The sequence below is a fragment of the Zea mays genome, chromosome 1 (assembly GCF_902167145.1).
Source record: "Zea mays cultivar B73 chromosome 1, Zm-B73-REFERENCE-NAM-5.0, whole genome shotgun sequence".
Lineage (NCBI taxonomy): Eukaryota > Viridiplantae > Streptophyta > Magnoliopsida > Poales > Poaceae > Zea > Zea mays.
In genome coordinates, this window is record NC_050096.1 from 221,307,880 (window position 1) to 221,322,519 (window position 14,640).

A 14,640-nucleotide genomic window follows, 5' to 3' on the forward strand; every position below is an offset into this window, starting at 1 on the left:
CTCTGGATCGGGAAACTACCGCCACTACTCCAGATCGAGGAACCTCCGCCACCGCGCGTCGAGGTAATGAAGTTGCGGCCACCGGCTGGGAACCGCCGCCACCGCACAAGGATACTGCCGTCGCTCGCCCTTTGGATCAGGGGTCGTCGCCGCCGGCCTGGGAACCGCCGCCACCGCATGTCGAGGTCGGGGAGCCACGGCCACCGCAGCCGATCCACCGCCGCGCGCGCTATCGGGCAACCGCCGTCGCTAATGAATCGAGATGGGGCGTGTAAAACTGATCCATAGCACTACGGATTTTCTTTTATAGACGTCTGGACCTGGTCCGGCTCGACCGGATTGCACTGTCTGGCCTGGGCTTCCTTTAGTTATTGGAAGCCCAGGGCTCCTAATATACAATATATATATATATATATATATATATATATATATATATATATATATATATATATATATATATATGTATGTATGTATATATATATAATTGAGTTTCCAAAATTTTATAGTTTTCGCAAATACTAAATTTTAAGTATTTAATTAATATTAGAAAAACTGAAATTTATATTTCATACTCGAAATTTCATACTCGAAGAAACATTCCGAAGATTCCAAAAACTCTTGGGAACATCCTCGAGATATTTTAATCTGTTGCGATAATATTTTACACTCATAAACACTATCTGTGTGATTGGTTGATTGGGCGACGAGCGCCGGTCTCCAGCTAGCCCGGACCGCTGGGTACGCAGGATAGGTGTGTTTCGGCGCATGCAGGCAATCAAACAAAAAAATGCCTATGCTGCATGTGCGGGTGCAGGCTGCTACCCTCATCTCCGGTTAACCAAACAGGCGCTGCGCAAGGTCAACGGGACGTGGCGGGTCTGGAGGCCGCCGGCCAACCAACCAATCACGTAGTATGCATCATCATGAATGCAACAATCAAAGTTCCTCTAAGATTTTATTTTACTAGGCTTATGCATAGATATAAAGCAAAATAACTCTTCACTATTTAGGAAAAAGAAAAGAAAAGCAAGAAAAAGAGAGGTATTCAGGTGTATATTAGAAAAGAAATTTTATACCCCTATATTCAGGGTGTTACAGGTATGTTTTTAGATAAAAACATAGTTGTAGGGGCTTATTTGAGCAAACTAGGCGTCTCAACATAGTTATACTTACAAATATGAGGGGCTTGGTGTAAAAATAACTACACCGGATGGCAGGTTCTATTTTCAAAAGCTCGCGATCTAAACTGATAAAAACATGACCTACTTCTAACATTTTTTTTGAACAATAGAAAACTGAAGCGCGAAAATAGAAAATTTCCCTTTGCAAAGTCAGCTCGACTGAAGAGGTGGGCTAAGGTTGGGCCATCCATATTGTCGGCGTTTCGAAACCCGGGGGGTCCCTGGACCGACGAGTAAATTGTCGTCGCGTGCCCCAGCCCAGATGGGTCGGCGCGAGGCGGAACGCGAAGGGGGGAGAGCAGCCGGAGGGAGACAGGCGTGGGAGGTGGAACCCGCGGCCTTCGTGTTAGCCCCGCGCCCAGGTCGGGTGCGCTTGCAGTAGGGGGTTACAAGCGTCCACGCGGGAGGGAGCGAGCGGTCTTGCGCGAGCGCCGTCCCGTCCTTCCCCGCGCGGCCAACCCTCTGTAAGAGGGCCCTGGACCTCCCTTTTATAGGCGTAAGGAGAGGATCCAGGTGTACAATGGGGGGTGTAGCAGTGTGCTAACGTGTCTAGCGGAGGAGAGCTAGCGCCCTAAGTACATGCCATCGTGGCAGCCGGAGAGGTTTTGGCACCCAGTTCGTGTGATGTCGTGGCCGTCGGAGGAGCGCTGGAGCCTGGCGGAAGGACAGCTGTCGGGGCTGTCGAGTCCTTGCTGACGTCCTCTTGCTTCCGTAAGGGGGCTGAGAGCCGCCGTCGTCACAGGGCATGCGGGGCGCCATCATTACTCGTATAGTGGAGCGAGCCAGATGGGACGCCGGTCTTGTTCCCCGTAGCCTGAGTCAGCTCGGGGTAGGGTAATGATGGCGCCTCCTGTCGACGTGGTCGGTCCGTGCCCTAGGTTGGGCGAGGTGGAAGCTCCTCCGAAGTCGAGGTCGAGTCTGTCTTCCAAGGTCGAGGTCGAGTCCGAGCCCCCGGGTCGGACAAGGCGGAGACCGTCGGCTGAGGCCAGGGCTGAGTCTGAGCCCTGGGGTCGGGCGGAGCGGAGTTCGTCGTCTTCCGGGGCTGAGCCCGAGTCCGAGCCCTGGGGTCGGGCGAAGCGGAGTTCGTCGTCTTCCGGGGCTGAGCCCGAGTCCGAGCCCTGGGGTCGGGCGGAGCGGAGTTCGTCGTCTTCCGGGGCTGAGCCCGAGTTCGAGCCCTAGGGTCGGGCGAAGCGGAGTTCGTCGTCTTCCGGGGCTGAGCCCGAGTCCGAGCCCTAGGGTCGGGCAAAGCGGAGTTCGTCGTCTTCCGGGGCTGAGCCCGAGTCCGAGCCCTGGGGTCGGGCGAAGCGGAGTTTCCCATGGCGCCTAGGGCCGGACTTGGCTGCTGTCAGCCTCACTCTGTCGAGTGGCTCAGCAGTCGGAGCGACGCAGGCGGCGCTGTCCTCTTGTCAGACCGGTCAGTGGAGCGGCGAAGTGACTGCAGTCACTTCGGCTCTGTCGACTGGAGGGCGTGCGTCAGGATAAAGGTGTCAGGCCACCTTTGCATTAAATGCCCCTGCGATTTGGTCGGTTGGCGTGGCGATTTGGCCAAGGTTGCTTCTTGGTGAAGACTGGGCCTCGGGCGAGCCGAAGGTGTGTCCGTTGCTGGAGGGGGTCCTCGGGCGAGACGTAGATCCTCCGGGGTCGGCTGCCCTTGGCCGAGGCTGGGCTCGGGTGAGGCGTGATCGCGTCCCTCGAATGGACCGATCCTTGACTTAATCGCACCCATCAGGCCTTTGCAGCTTTGTGCTGATGGGGGTTACCAGCTGAGATTTAGGAGTTTTGAGGGTACCCCTAATTATGGTCCCCGAAAGTAGCCCCCGAGCCTCGAAGGGAGTGTTAATACTCGCTTGGAGGCTTTTGCCGCACTTTTTTGCAAGGGGACCAGCCCTTTTTTGTTGCATTTTGTTCCGGTGGGTGCGCGCGAGCGCACCCGCCGGGTGTAGCCCCCGAGGCCTCGGAGGAGTAGTTTGACTCCTTCGAGGTCTTAGTGCGTTTCGCAACACTTCGGCTGGTCTGGTTGTTCCCTCATGCGAGCTGGCCATAGCCCGGGTGCACGGTCGGGTCCTAAGTTCTCGGGCTGGTATGTTGACGCTGTCAACGGTTTGGCCGGAGCCGGGTTTGCGAGAGCAGCCCCCGAGCCTCTGCACAGGGCGAGAGGACGGTCAAGAACAGACTCGACTTTTTTACATACGCCCCTGTGTCGCCTTTCCACAAGGAGGAGGGGGGGGAAAGCGCCATGTTGCCCTCGGAGGGCGTCGAACATGGTGTCTCCGGTGAGCTGCTGGTGGGTAATCCGAGTGGACGCCCGTGCCCCATTTGTTAGGGGTCGGCTAGAGGCCCGGAGGCACGCTCCCAAAGTACCTGCAGGTGATCTGCCGGACCCGGTCCCCTTTTGACGGGGTCCAAGGGCTCGATGCCTCCCTCTGATGGGATTCCGTTACAAGATCGTTCCCGCTAGTCTCGGAAATGTCCTAGGGTACCTCGGGAGCGTAGCCCGAGCCTTGGTTATGTATTGAACGTACCCAGGGTCATCCCTCGCTCTGTGTCTGAGGCGACTGTGAACCCTTCGAGGGCTAGCCTACGAACCCCTGATCAGTAGTGGGCGCGGAGCCCAAGTGGCCTGAGGCGGCCGTTGAACCCTTCCGAGGGGCCGGCCATCGAACCTCTAACCAGTAGTGGGCGCAGAACCCAAGCGCTCTGAGGCGGCCATTGAACCCCTCCGAGGGGCCAGCCTTTGAACCTCTGATCAGTAGGGAGGCTTGGGGCCTGTTTCCTTCGCGGAGAAGGATCCTTTTCGGGGTATCCCCCTTTCCCGGTCCCTGTTGCAAGAGAGAGAAAGAGGAAAAGGAAAAGGATACGAAATCGACGTGGCGTACCTTTTTCGACGCGGTCATTATGGCGAAGGCGAAGCGTCGCTTGCTTCTCCTGCCTGAGGTGCCGCCTGTCCCGCCGCGGAGTTAATGCGACGGGGCGAGTGGTTCGCGAGGCGGTCGTTGCGCGTGTGCGAGCCGTTCGAGGAACGGAACACGGGCGCGTCGTCTTCACGCCGTGAGAGAGGGTTCTCTCGCTGCCCCTGGATGGGACGTAAGCTTGGCTGACGACGTGACCGCTGCTCCTGCTCACCTGCCACCGCCATTACTGCCGGCCCATTTTTGGCCGTATTGACCGTCACGCCTGGCTGGCACAGATGGGTCATATGCAGGGTTGCCTCGAGTCGCGGTACTGGTTCCGCAGTCGAGGAGGCACGGTAGTGGTGCGAGTGGCGGTGCAGTTGCTCGCACGTAGCAATCGGCGCGCCGGTTGCATGACGTGTGGGCCTGGGCCTCCATGTTGGGCGCGTTGGAGTCAAAGGGGTGCGCCCACTTGGCACGGTTGCATGCCGCCTGCATGGCTGTCCGCCCTTTCACCCGCTGGTCTGGGCGAAAGTGGAGGAATGCTTGTAACCGTCGGGCGGTTTGGCTCCTTCTGCCCTGGACCAGCTTGCATGACGCGTGGGGCCCAGCCCCGCACCGTAGGGGGAGGACCTTGGAGCGTGTTGGAGAAGACTCAGCCCACGACGGCTGAGGACGCAAGTGGGGAGAGTTGCCTTTTTAAAAGGAGGGTGACCCCCTTGAAAGACGACCATGTCTTCGCGTTCCCTTATGCGTCGTGTCTTTCCACCTTCCGAGCCCCCGGATGGGGGACGCCCGCAATCCTTCCGCCTTGTCGTCGGAGGAACGCAACTTTGTGGAAGTTGGTACCTTTTAGCCATCGTTTGGCTTCAAGGATTTTCATCATGCAGCCCGACTGCATCCCCTCGCCGGTGGTCACCCAAGACGGTGACCACCAGCCCCTGGGTGGGGAGAAGCAAGCCGGGCTGCGATCTTGGTCCCGCCCTCAGCTTCAAGGATGTTCGTCATCCTTGCTGGGGCGGAGGCCGGGCTGAGCCGGAGCTCTTCCCCCGTGCAGGCCGGCCGGTCACCTCTTCTTCCAGCTTCTGGTGGTGGAAACCATCCTCCGGCCCTGCGGAGGAGGCGTCCTCCAGCCATGCCGGGGAAGGCGAACTGTTGCTGTCCAGCTAGGATGCAACATTCCGTCCTTCTCCTCGCTTTCGTGGCGAGGACGGGAGTGAGGACCTGCCGATGCGCCTTGCCAACTGTCGGCATTGGTGGAGAGGCGGACGCCGCCGTCTGTGCTGACGTGGTGGCAGCTGGAGGAAGCTTCCCCCCCCCCCCCCCCGTCGAGGCCGTCGGCGCCGCCTACGGACCGGCCCCCGGCTCTTTGGCTTTAATGTCTGGTTCACGTCCCTTGAGTGGGGACGCGAACGAGAGCCTTCCGGTGGCCGCGTCCGCCCTGGGACCATAGCTGCTGCTGTGGGGACGGAACCGGAGTTCCGTTTGCATTGGCACCTTGAATGCCGGTGTCTTTGTTCATTACGGCTGTCGGGGCCTGAACATGCATGTATCTTCGGCGCGGAGCCGTGTTTTTCCTTCATTTCAAGCACTAAGACTCGTCTGTTAGTTATCTGAACCGCTTCACCAAGCGTGAGTCGCCTCGTGCGAAGGTGACGAGTGAGGTATCCGTATCCCAGAGGCGTAGGAGTCCCTCGGCTCGGTCGGCCTTGTTGTCCGAGGCTTCTCTCGCTTAGTTAAAGGGACCCCTCGGCCGCTCTTCGATGAGCCGAAGCCGGAGGTAGCGGCGTCAGCACGGACAGAGGCAGAGTTGGCTCGAAAAGAAGATTTGGTCGGCCGGAGCCTGGCCGGGTCGTCCACTGGCGGGACCGACGCCGGAGTTGAGCTGCCGAGGCCACAAGCCGGGCTGATGTCTTCGGGGAACAGCTGGCCGAGGCCTCGGGGTGGCCGGCCGAGCCGTCTGCTCGAGCCGGATTCCTAGAGAAGACCCTGGCGGCGACGGCCCAGGTGTGGTGCTGATGTCGTCCTTCGGGGTGGAGATCCTCCAACCGCGTCGCCGTCCGAGGCTAGGTCAGACCCCGCCGAAGGTGTAGTTGACGCCGAGGGTGCTGCTGCCCCCTTCAACTGTCGACGTCCGAGCCTGCAGGATCGGGTTGTCTTGTAGTGTGTGTATGTTTTCTGCGGCCGCCGAGGCCCAAACATACCATCGTCGTGTTGTAAAGCTGCGTTTCTTTTCCTCTTGTTTCGAGTATCCGGACTTATTTGTTGGTAACAGAATTATTTGTGCGGGCGAGAGTTGCTTTTCACGGAAGGTGATGAGTGAGGTATCCGTATCCCGGAGGCGTAGGAATCCCTCGGCTCGGTCGGCCTTGCCGCTTACGCGCACTCTTACTCGTCCATAGGGTTCTATCACCGACGCAGTCGAGAAGGCCCGAAAAATCGTTCCGGCAGAGGAGCTTTCGAGCGTGAAGACTTGTTCGGTGCGCGGAATCACTTATCCGAGCGCGAGTTACTTATCGCAGAAGGTGATGAGTGAGGTATCCGTATCCCGGAGGCGTAGGAGTCCCTCGGCTCGGTCAGCCTTGGCTGCTTACGTGTACTCCGTCGTTTTCAGGATCCACTTTCGAAGTAGTCGAAAAGCACGAAAGGCATTCTGGCAGAAAAGATTTTTTTTCTTTTTTCGAGGAAAATTTCGACGCAGAGGGGGTTCCCCCCTTCTAGCCCCCGAGGGAGGGTCGGGCTTTGCCGAGGCAAGGCTGACCCTTCCTTGATGACCAGACTTTGTGTGTGAACGGGGTGTACGAATAACTTGGAAGCATCTTAAGGGTAGAAGCGACGTAGCTGTTGGATGTTCCAAGCATTGCTGTAGACCTCGCCTTGACTGTTGGCCAGCTTGTATGTTCCGGGCTTCAGAATTTTGGCGACGACGAACGGCCCTTCCTAGGGAGGCGTGAGTTTGTGCCGCCCTCGGACGTCTTGTCGCAGCCGAAGCACCAGGTCGCCCACCTGGAGGTCTCAGGACCGAACCCCTCGGGCGTGGTAGCGTCGCAGGGACTGCTGGTACCGCGCCGAGTGTAGTAAGGCCATGTCCCGAGCCTCTTCCAGCTGGTCCAGTGAGTCTTCTCGATTAGCTTGATTGCTTTGGTCGTGTAGGCCCTCGTCCTCGGGGAACCGTATTCTAAGTCTGTGGGCAAGATGGCCTCGGCCCCATAGACTAGAAAGAACGGTGTGAAGCCCGTGGCTCGGCTCGACGTTGTCCTCAGACTCCAGACCACCGAGGGGAGCTCCTTCATCCATCGCTTGCCGAACTTGTTGAGGTCGTTGTAGATCCGCGGCTTGAGCCCTTGCAGGATCATGCCGTTAGCCCGCTCTACTTGCCCATTCGTCATGGGGTGAGCCACGGCGGCCCAGTCCACCCGGACGTGGTGATCCTCGCAGAAGTCCAGGAACTTTCTGCCGGTGAACTGGGTGCCGTTGTCGGTGATGATGGAGTTCGGGACCCCAAAGCGATGGATGATGTTGGTGAAGAACGCCACCGCCTGTTCGGACCTGATGTTGTTTAGGGGTCGGACCTCGATCCACTTGGAGAATTTGTCGATGGCAACCAACAGGTGCGTGTAGCCCCCGGTTGCCTTCTGCAAGGGGCCGACGAGGTCCAGACCCCACACAGCAAACGGCCAGGTGATGGGTATGGTCTGCAGTGCCTGAGCGGGCAGGTGGGTCTGCCTCGCGTAGAACTGACACCCTTCGCAGGTGCGGACAATTCTAGTGGCGTCGGCCACCGCCGTCGGCCAGTAGAAACCTTGTCGGAAGGCGTTTCCAACAAGGGTTCGAGGTGCTGCGTGATGGCCGCAAGCCCCCGAGTGTATCTCTTGTAAGAGCTCCTGGCCTTCGATGATGGAAATGCATCGTTGGAGGATGCCCGAGGGGCTGCGGTGGTAGAGCTCCTTCCCATCTCCCAGCAAGACGAAAGACTTGGCGCGCCACGCCAACCGCCGAGCTTCGGCTCGGTCGGGGGGTAGCTCTCCTCGGTGGAGATATTGCAGGTACGGGGTCTGCCAGTCTCGATTAGGCGTGACCTCGCTCCGCTCCCCCTCGACGCGTACTGCCTCACCCTCGGGGGCCGAGAGTACCTCGGGCTGAGCCGAGGGTGCCTCGGGCCGAGCCGAGGGTACCTCGGACTGAGCCGAGGGTGTCTCAGGCTAGGCCAAGGCCTTCTTGGGCTCGGGCGTGTCGTCGGTCTTGACGGAGGGTTGATGCAGGTCTCGGGAGAATACGTCCGGGGGAACCGTTGTTCGTCCCGAGGCTATTTTAGCCAGCTCGTCCGCAGTCTCGTTGTAGCATCGGGCGATGTGGTTGAGCTCGAGCCCGTAGAACTTGTCTTCCAGGCGCCGAACCTCATCGCAGTAGGCTTCCATCTTCGGGTCGCGGCAGTGGGCGTTCTTCATGACTTGGTCGATGACGAGCTGCGAGTCACCGCGAGCGTCGAGGCGTCGGACCCCTAGCTCGATGGCGATTCGCAACCCATTTACCAGAGCCTCGTACTCAGCCACGTTGTTGGACGCCGGGAAGTGGAGGCGTAGCACGTAGCGTAGGTGCTTCCCGAGGGGCGAGATGAAGAGCAGGCCCGCGCCGGCCCCCGTCTTCATCAGCGACCAGTCAAAAAACATGGTCCAGAGTTCCGGTTGGATCGGAGCTGTTGGGAGCTAGGTGTCGACCCATTCGGCCATAAAGTCCGCCAAGACCTGGGACTTGATGGCTTTTCGAGGGGCGAACGAGATCGTCTCGCCCATGATTTCCACCGCCCACTTTGCAATTCTACCCGAGGCCTCTCGGCACTGGATGATCTCCCCCAGGGGGAAGGATGACACCACAGTTACCGGATGAGACTCGAAGTAGTGTCGCAACTTCCGCCGCGTCAGGATCATCGCGTACAGCAGCTTCTGAATTTGTGGGTAGCGGATCTTGGTCTCGGACAGTACCTCACTGATGAAGTAGACTGGCCTCTGGACGGGCAATGCATGCCCCTCTTCTCGTCTCTCAACCACAATCGTGGCGCTAACCACCTGAGTGGTAGCGGCGACGTAGATCAAGAGGGCTTCTCCGGCAGCGGGGGGCACCAAGATGGGCGCGTTCGTGAGGACCGCCTTCAGGTTCCCGAGGGCTTCCTCGGCCTCAGGGGTCCAAGCGAAGCACTCGACCTTCCTTAAGAGGCGGTACAGAGGCAGGCCTCTTTCGCCGAGGCGCGAGATGAAACGGCTCAGAGCCGCGAGGCATCCCATGACCCTCTGTACGCCTTTCAAGTCCTTGATGGGCCCCATGCTGGTGATGACCGCGATCTTCTCCGGGTTGGCCTCGATGCCCCGCTCGGAGACGATGAACCCCAAGAGCATGCCTCGGGGGACCTCGAAGACACACTTTTTGGGATTGAGCTTCACGCCTTTCGCCTTGAGACATCGGAATGTCACTTCAAGGTCAGAAAGGAGGTCAGAGGCTTTCCTCATCTTGACTACAATGTCATCGACGTAGGCCTCGACCTTTCGGCCGATGTGTTCGCCGAACACATGGTTCATGCATCGCTGGTACGTTGCACCCGCATTCCTCAAACCAAACGGCATGGTAACATAGCAGTACATGCCGAAGGGTGTGATGAAAGAAGTCGCGAGCTGGTCGGACTCTTTCATCCTGATCTGGTGATACCCTGAGTAGGCATCGAGGAAAGACAGGGTTTCGCACCCAGCAGTGGAATCCATGATTTGATCGATGCGAGGCAGAGGGTAGGGAACTTTCGGACATGCTTTGTTTAGACCAGTGTAGTCTACACACATCCGCCATTTCCCCCCTTTCTTTCTCACAAGCACAGGGTTGGCAAGCCATTCGGGATGGAATACCTCTTTGATGAACCCTGCCGCCATTAGCTTGTGGATCTCCTCGCCTATGGCTCTGCGCTTTTCTTCGTCGAATCGGCGCAGAGGCTGCTTCACGGGTCGGGCTCCAGCTCGGATATCCAGCGAGTGCTCGGCGACTTCCCTCGGTATGTCGGGCATGTCCGAGGGACTCCACGCGAAAACGTCGGCGTTTGCGCGGAGAAAGTCGACGAGCACTGCTTCCTATTTGGGGTCGAGCTCGAAGCCGATCCGGATCTGCTTGGAGGCGTCGTTGCAGGGGTCGAGAGGGACGGACTTAACCGTCTCCGCTGGCTCGAAGTTGCCGGCGTGGCGCTTCACGTCTGGCGCCTCCCTAGGGAGGCTCTCCAGGTCGGCGATGAGGGCCTCGGACTCGGCGAGGGCCTCGGCGTACTCCACGCACTCCACGTCGCATTTGTACGCGTGTCGGTACGTGGGCCCGACGGTGATGACCCCATTGGGGCCCAGCATCTTGAGCTTGAGGTAGGTGTAGTTGGGGATGGCCATGAACTTGGCGTAGCATAGCCTCCCCAACACTGCGTCGTAGGTTCCTCGAAACCCGACCACTTCGAACGTGAGGGTCTCCCTTCGAAAGTTGGAGGGCGTCCCAAAGCAGACGGGTAGATCGAGTTGTCCGAGGGGTTGGACGCGCTTCTCGGGGATGATCCCGTGGAAAGGCGCAGCGCCCGTCCGGACCGAGGACAGATCGATCCGCAGGAGCCCGAGGGTCTCGGCGTAGATGATGTTGAGGCTACTGCCTCCGTCCATGAGAACCTTGGTGAGCCTGATGTTGTCGATGATGGGGTCGACAACGAGCGGGTATTTCCCCGGGCTCGGCACATGGTCGAGATGGTCGGCCTGGTCGAAGGTGATGGGCTTGTCGGACCAGTCTAGGTAGACTGGCGCCGCCACCTTTACCGAGTAGACCTCCCGACGCTCTTGCTTGTGGTGCCGAGCCAAGGCGTTTGCCACTTGCCCACCGTAGATCATGAAGCAGTCGCGGACCTCGGGGAACTCTCCTGCCTTGTGATCTTCCTTCTTAGCGTCGTCGAGAGCCTTGCCACCCTCCGCGGGTGGCCCGGCCTTGTGAAAGTGGCGTCGGAGCATGGCACACTCCTCAAGGGTGTGCTTGACGGGCCCCTGATGATAGGGGCACGGCTCCTTGAGCATCTTGTCGAAGAGGTTGGCACCCCCGGGAGGTTTTCGAGGGTTCTTGTACTCGGCGGTGGCGACAAGGTCCGCGTCAGCGGCGTCGCGTTTCACTTGCGACTTCTTCTTGCCTTTCTTCTTGGTGCCGCGCTGAGTTGACGCCTCGGGGACATCTTCCGGTGGGCGGCCCTGGGGCTGCTTGTCCTTCCAGAAGATGGCCTCGACCGCCTCCTGGCCAGAGGCGAACTTGGTGGCGATGTCCATCAGCTCGCTCGCCCTGGTGGGGGTCTTGCGACCCAGCTTGCTCACCAGGTCGCGGCAGGTGGTGCCGACGAGGAACGCGTCGATGACATCCGAATCGGTGACGTTGGGCAGCTCGGTGCGCTGCTTCGAGAATCGCCGGATGTAGTCCCGGAGAGACTCTCCCGGCTGCTGGCGGCAGCTTCGGAGATCCCAGGAGTTTCCAGGGCGCACGTACGTGCCTTGGAAATTGTCGGCGAAGGCTTGGACCAGGTCATCCCAGTTGGAGATCTGCCTCAGAGGCAGGTGCTCCAGCCAGGCTCGAGTGGTGTCGGAGAGGAACAGGGGGAGGTTGCGGATGATGAGATTATCATCGTCCGTTCCACCCAGCTGGCAGGCCAGCCGATAGTCCGCGAGCCACAGTTCCGGTCTCGTCTCCCCCGAGTACTTTGTGATAGTAGTCGGGGTTCGGAACCGGGTCGGGAACGGCGCCCGTCGTATGGCACGGCTGAAAGCCTGCGGACCGAGTGGTTCGGGCGAAGGACTCTGATCCTCCCCGCTGTCGTAGCGTCCCCCACGCCTAGGGTGGTAGCCTCGGCGCACCCTCTCGTCGAGGTGGACCCGACGGTTGTGGTGATGGTGCTCGTTGCCGAGGCGACCCGGGGCCGCAGGCGCTGTGTTGCGCGTGCGCCCGGTGTGGACCGAGGCTTCCCGCATGAATCGGGAAGTCGCGGCGCGAGGTTCCGAGGGGTACCCCTGCCTTCGGGAGGCGGAGCTCTCGGCCCGTCGGACCACAGCGTCCTCTAGGAGATTCTTGAGCTCTCCCTGGATACGCCGCCCCTCGGTGGTTGATGGCTCCGGCATCGCGCAGAGAAGCATTGCCGCTGCAACCAGGTTCTGGCTGACTCCACTAGAAACCGGTGGCGGCCTTACCCTGACGTCGTCGGTGATGCGGTGCTGGATGCCCTGGGGGAGATGACGCGCTTCTCCGGCCGGAGGTTGGCCCGCCCATTCCTGCCCGATGTCCCGGCGGATCGGCTCAAGTGTTCCTGCTCCCTCGTCGAGCCTGGCCTGCATCTCACGGATTTGCTCGAGCTGTGGGCCATGACCCCCCGCCGGGACGGGGACCACAGCTAGCTCCTGAAGGATGTCAACACGAGGCACGGGCCTAGGGGGATCACCGTTCTCCGGTATACCAAGATGGTTGCCTTCGCCGGGACCCCCTAGATCGACGTGGAAACATTCGCGACTTGGTCCGCAATCCTCGTCGTCAAGGCTGCGGCTACCGTCGGAACAGTCGGAAAGGCAGTAGTCGCATGCGGTCATGAAGTCCCGCACGACACTGGGGTTACCAAGTCCGGAGAAATCCCAACAGAGGTCGGGCTCGCTATCTTCCTCGGACCCCGAGGGCCCGTAGGTCGAGACGGCCGTCAGCCGGTCCCAGGGTGACCGCACACGATACCCCAGAGGGTTTGGACTCGCCTCTACGAGAATGTCCACCGAAGCGGAGTTGCTTGGCGGGTCGAGGCCGAATCCAAAAGGCGCGAGATGGGAATCGATCGGTACCTTTTGGTCGACGGGCGGTGACGAAGTCGCGTCAAGGACTGACTGCACCGTCGTCTCAGGTACGAGGGTGATGCCCAGCAAGTCCTTCGCGAGCGTGCTGGCGTCATCCGTTTGCTTGAGGTTGGTGTGTTGCGGGGAGACGGCGCTCGTCTTCGTCTCAGACGCGAGGCCGATGCCCGACGCGCTCTCCGTTGGGTCGTCGGCGCCATCGACTCGCTCGATAGCCAACGAGGTGCCGCCTCCTGCTTGGCCTTGGTTGCCCCGCCTCCTCCTCCGTCGGTGGGGGAGGGGACGGGACAAGCCCGAATGTCGTCCTTCCACCACGTGGGGAAGGCGTCGTCGATTTCCCCGCCGGCGGGCGGGTTGTCGACCGCCATTGTCGCTGTCGCGCGGCGGGGGAAGGAGTATCATGTCGTAGCTGGCATCGAGGGACATGAACTCAAGACTCCCGAAACGGAGCACCGTCCTGGGCTGGAGAGGTTGCTGGAGACTGCCCATCTGGAGCTTGACGGGAAGCTGTTCGTCAACACGCAGCAGGCCCCTACCTGGCGCGTCAACTGTCGGCGTTTCGAAACCCGGGGGGTCCCTGGACCGACGAGTAAATTGTCGTCGCGTGCCCCAGCCCAGATGGGTCGGCGCGAGGCGGAACGCGAAGGGGGGAGAGCAGCCGGAGGGAGACAGGCGTGGGAGGTGGAACCCGCGGCCTTCGTGTTAGCCCCGCGCCCAGGTCGGGTGCGCGCTTGCAGTAGGGGGTTACAAGCGTCCACGCGGGAGGGAGGGAGCGGCCTTGCGTGAGCGCCGTCCCGTCCTTCCCCGCGCGGCCAACCCTCTGTAAGAGGGCCCTGGACCTCCCTTTTATAGGCGTAAGGAGAGGATCCAGGTGTACAATGGGGGGTGTAGCAGTGTGCTAACGTGTCTAGCGGAGGAGAGCTAGCGCCCTAAGTACATGCCATCGTGGCAGTCGGAGAGGTTTTGGCACCCAGTTCGTGTGATGTCGTGGCCGTCGGAGGAGCGCTGGAGCCTGGCGGAAGGACAGCTGTCGGGGCTGTCGAGTCCTTGCTGACGTCCTCTTGCTTCCGTAAGGGGGCTGAGAGCCGCCGTCATCACAGGGCATGCGGGGCGCCATCATTACTCGTATAGTGGAGCGAGCCAGATGGGACGCCGGTCTTGTTCCCCGTAGCCTGAGTCAGCTCGGGGTAGGGTAATGATGGCGCCTCCTGTCGACGTGGTCGGTCCGTGCCCTAGGTTGGGCGAGGTGGAAGCTCCTCCGAGGTCGAGGTCGAGTCTGTCTTCCAAGGTCGAGGTCGAGTCCGAGCCCCCGGGTCGGACAAGGCGGAGACCGTCGGCTGAGGCCAGGGCTGAGTCCGAGCCCTGGGGTCGGGCGGAGCGGAGTTCGTCGTCTTCCGGGGCTGAGCTCGAGTCCGAGCCCTGGGGTCGGGCGAAGCGGAGTTCGTCGTCTTCCGGGGCTGAGCCCGAGTCCGAGCCCTGGGGTCGGGCGAAGCGGAGTTCGTCGTCTTCCGGGGCTGAGCCCGAGTCCGAGCCCTGGGGTCGGGCGAAGCGGAGTTCGTCGTCTTCCGGGGCTGAGCCCGAGTCCGAGCCCTGGGGTCGGGCGAAGCGGAGTTTCCCATGGCGCCTAGGGCCGGACTTGGCTGCTGTCAGCCTCACTCTGTCGAGTGGCTCAGCAGTCGGAGCGGCGCAGGCGGCGCT